Consider the following 3,954-nt stretch of genomic DNA (forward strand, 5'->3'; position numbering starts at 1 on the left):
AATGTGCTGATGTGTTGGGTCGTGATGGACTTCATCTGAGTCGTGTTGGTGGTAGACATTGTAGTCAGGTGATTGAGGAGGATGTGTATTCCTGGAGTGAAATAGCCTATCAGCAGGATTAGTCCACCTAAATGGCCGTCAATGAGTCTTTTGACGATTATTAGACTATGGCAGACTCGTGACAGAGATACACATGAAATGTCAAAATAAAAAAAAAGTATCCCTGATCGCTCATTATTGTAGCTATCAGCAGGATGTACATTGGAATGAAGACATACGCCAACCACATTCAGCAGAGATTGATGCATCAAGCTTTGACCAGTGGTATTTGTTTCAAATATATTTCAATTCAGCTGAGTTAATTAGTTTTTTGCCTGTGTAAAATATCTGAATATTGTCATTGCCTCAGTGTTGTTTAAGGGTATAAGATGAACATGTCATGTTGATGAATTAACATGAAATATTTTATAATGATAAAAATTATATTAACTGTTGGCATTGTTCGATACTGTCTTACTTAATTGCTTGTTGTATGATGCAAGGTTAAGTATGACTCTTGTTCGGTTTGTAATATGTTAGTCAGTTAAAGAAATGATGTCCATTTAATTATAGTTCATATGGTGTTCCTAACTCCCTACGTCTGAGATATTAAAAACGATATTTTCCTGGTGCCTTATTTTTAGCTCTGACTATTTTCAAAGCCTGGCAGCTGCTGTTGAACCAGTCAGTGACCAGAATGTCCAGGCCAGCAAGCAGCCTCTGTACTCGGAAATAGTCCGTTTGGTAAATACAACACTTGCTCTAAATGGATGGCATTTGCTAGATCAATAGTTATAATTTATCAAAAGCATTGAATTCTCTGATAATATCCAGCTGATGCTTGTGTTGGTTGGTAGATATAGGATCTTCATTCATAAGTTACCATTTACAGGTAATTCAAACAATTATGAACCTTTTCTAATTTGATATTCGTAACATTTGGTCAGTCATCAAGTTAGTCTTTCGGATGAACAAGCCCGAATTCATGTACAAATGCTTGGAATTTGATTTTTGAACAAGCCCTGCAGTATAAAACCCAGAAATTGTCAATCTGAAATTCCTGTGATCGGTATGATACAGTGCTGGTGTTCTTTTTGAAAGCCTGTTAAGCTGTTTCAGATGGGCATTGCAACAATTTTAATAAAATTTAGTGAGCATTTACATAACTAAACTTAAATACATTCATTGATGAAATCATTTAAAGCATGTCTGCTTCTTGTCTACCTTTGGTAGGGATAAGGGTTAAACCACCTGAAACATTTCCATAATTTGCTTATATTTTTATATATCCTGATTGACTTTGACGCTGTTAATATACCCAGAAGGTAGCCAACGTTTTTTGTCATTAATATTTAGGTTGATGAATGTGCTAGATCAGCCAGACCATGTGATCACAGATCAAACAAACATCGAAGGGCAAGGCGAAGAAAATTTACGCAACACAGACAGCTGAAAGTTCAAAGGTAAATGAAATATATTTGCTGATGTTAAAGCTTCTGTTGAATTTACTTGTCAAATCAATTAATTGATGTTACAATTATGTTTCCACATGTATATTTGTAGATCTGAGCAGTATAAAGATCACGTTGAAATTCCGTTGACATCTGATGTAACGGTAAAGGTGAAGGCAGACAATGTACATAGCATCTGGATGGTAAGTTACACTATTCCTGTACTGATGTAGTTTCTTCAAAGAAGATTAAAATCAACATAACTATCAAAGTTAATCCTGATCCTTTTCTGAGCCATACCAATGTCCTAGTGTTCTGATGTGTTCTTGAAATAAAGAGAAGATACACTTTTGATGGTGGTTTTGGATAATGAATGTGTTGATATCTTGCATATTTAGTGCCCGAAAGAAGACGCCATTACCACAAAGAAGCGCCTACCGGTCTGCTCTACAATGACTGGAGTTAAGAAGATAAACAAGGTAAGAACATGCTACATGTAATGGCAATTTGTAACAAATTGCAGCATCATTTAAATTAAATACAATTCAGTTTTCCAATAATTTAATAAAAAAGGGGTAGGCAAATGCAAAACCAATGCCTTTGTTAATCTATGAGGATTTCATTCCCAGCTTCATTTAGTAAAATCAGAGTTATAGCCCTTGAGTTTGCATTATTATTATTATCATATTTTTTTCTATTTATTTCTAAGAATGTTTTGGTGTATTGCTTTGATGCTTTCTGTTGAAATGTTTTAACGTGCAATATCACGAAAAGTGTCGAAGTGAATTGTAAAAACCTCATTTTATAACTTGAAGCAAGAAATATTGAATGCATTGTGTCCGTTAACTGTAGAAGACATGGTTTGACTGCCCCCTATGCCCAGTAAAGTGTTCTAGAGAAGATTTCCTACTGGATCATTTCTGTCGACGCCATGTACCTGGAGGGACCAAATACAAGAAGAACACTGACAATTCTTTCTGTCATCGGGTATGTTAGATATTTACTGAGTAGTACGGTAAACAAGTGTTTTTTTTATCAGTGAATGAGTTTTACCTCTTAGTTTATAATAATACATTGTATAATATTTTTTTCATAGTCCTTGGCATCTTCATTTCTTACATGACTACTTTGTAAGTTTTAATAAGGTGGCTATGATTAAACTGGTATATTTTGATCCCCCACCCCCTTTTCGGAAATTTCCCCCTGGCCCCTTAAATTTATTGACTGATATAAAAATGTTAAACACGGGTCTGACCGTCTTGCATATTAGTCAGGTATTGGAAACAGCTTAAATTGATACCAGCTGGTGTTGATGTAAACATTTACATGTAAAAAGGGAGGATTGTTACATTGTGTTATGCAATAAGACAGAGCATGAACACATATCCAAATGTGATACAGACATTTATAAAAACAAACAAAACCCAAACACCTATTTAAAACAAGAATTTGATGAAAATGTGGCAATAAATTTATATTGGCGTAAGATACATTGGATTGTCTACTTTCTCTATGTGACATTCCACCCATCCCCAGTGAAAGATATGTTTATAATTGTATATATGCATTAGTTTTGTTTATTTACTGAATCTTAATGCTCATTAGATAATCAATGATTCTTGCTTGTCAATAATTGTCAATTCATTTAATTGAATTAATGCCAAAAATGACAGATTTATATGTAATATTCATTATGTGCTTTCTATCTAATAAAAGAAATTTATCTGTAAAACAAAATGGTTATTTACACTGTTCTGAAATTTTAGTCAGTTCTAATGTCAAAACCATACTTTAGTGCAAACAGGGTCCAGGAACTCAAATTATAAAATTATGATATCCCTTCTGAAATGGCATTTATCTTGCTCGTTCAGTGAAATAAATTACAATATTACATTGAAAAACAAAACAAGCATCATCTATATATAATGAACTTCCCCTTGGGGTAATTTTAATGTTAAAATAATAAAAAGGGATATTAATGTTTAATGAAATTATTTTATTACAATTTACGAACAAGAAATCAACGAAGAGCAGCAGAAGTCAGCCAAACTCGAAGAGCACCATTTCAACATCCAGCCTGAACCCTGTAGAAAAAACTTCACCTCCTCATCAAGGTTTAATTTCTTTCTTGGGAACTAAATCAAACATTGTTTATATATATTTGTTATGTTATTCATGCTTCTTTTTGTCAACACTTACTTGTCAACTTAATATCTGTGTAAAAATAAAATTTATGAAGGCTCAAGTGTACATGAATTCAGAAATTTGTGTTTTTCTTACAGATGAATTGGATATCGCAGATCACGCCGATTTCTCCAAATTAAAATTACTTTTATCATTTGATGTTGAGCAAAATCCTGGACCTGTGAGTTATAAAATGACAATCGCTGTGAACTTGCATGGAATGAAGGCCAGAGTGAATCAATTCATGTTTTTAGTAGTAAAACAGCTGCAGGTGACGAAA

At 33.6% G+C, this 3,954-nt stretch overlaps 1 long non-coding RNA gene across 1 annotated transcript; it reads left to right on the plus strand.

The window, feature by feature from the left end:
- The first annotated feature begins 1,420 nt into the window (after window positions 1–1,420).
- LOC128202727 (uncharacterized) lies at window positions 1,421–1,928 on the plus strand. Its single transcript, XR_008255807.1, has 3 exons — window positions 1,421–1,502; window positions 1,603–1,693; window positions 1,889–1,928. It is a non-coding gene; the product is annotated as an uncharacterized LOC128202727 (long non-coding RNA).
- Window positions 1,929–3,954: the final 2,026 nt, after the last annotated feature.

This window comes from Mya arenaria, chromosome 9 (assembly GCF_026914265.1).
Source record: "Mya arenaria isolate MELC-2E11 chromosome 9, ASM2691426v1".
Taxonomy (NCBI): Eukaryota; Metazoa; Mollusca; class Bivalvia; order Myida; family Myidae; genus Mya; species Mya arenaria.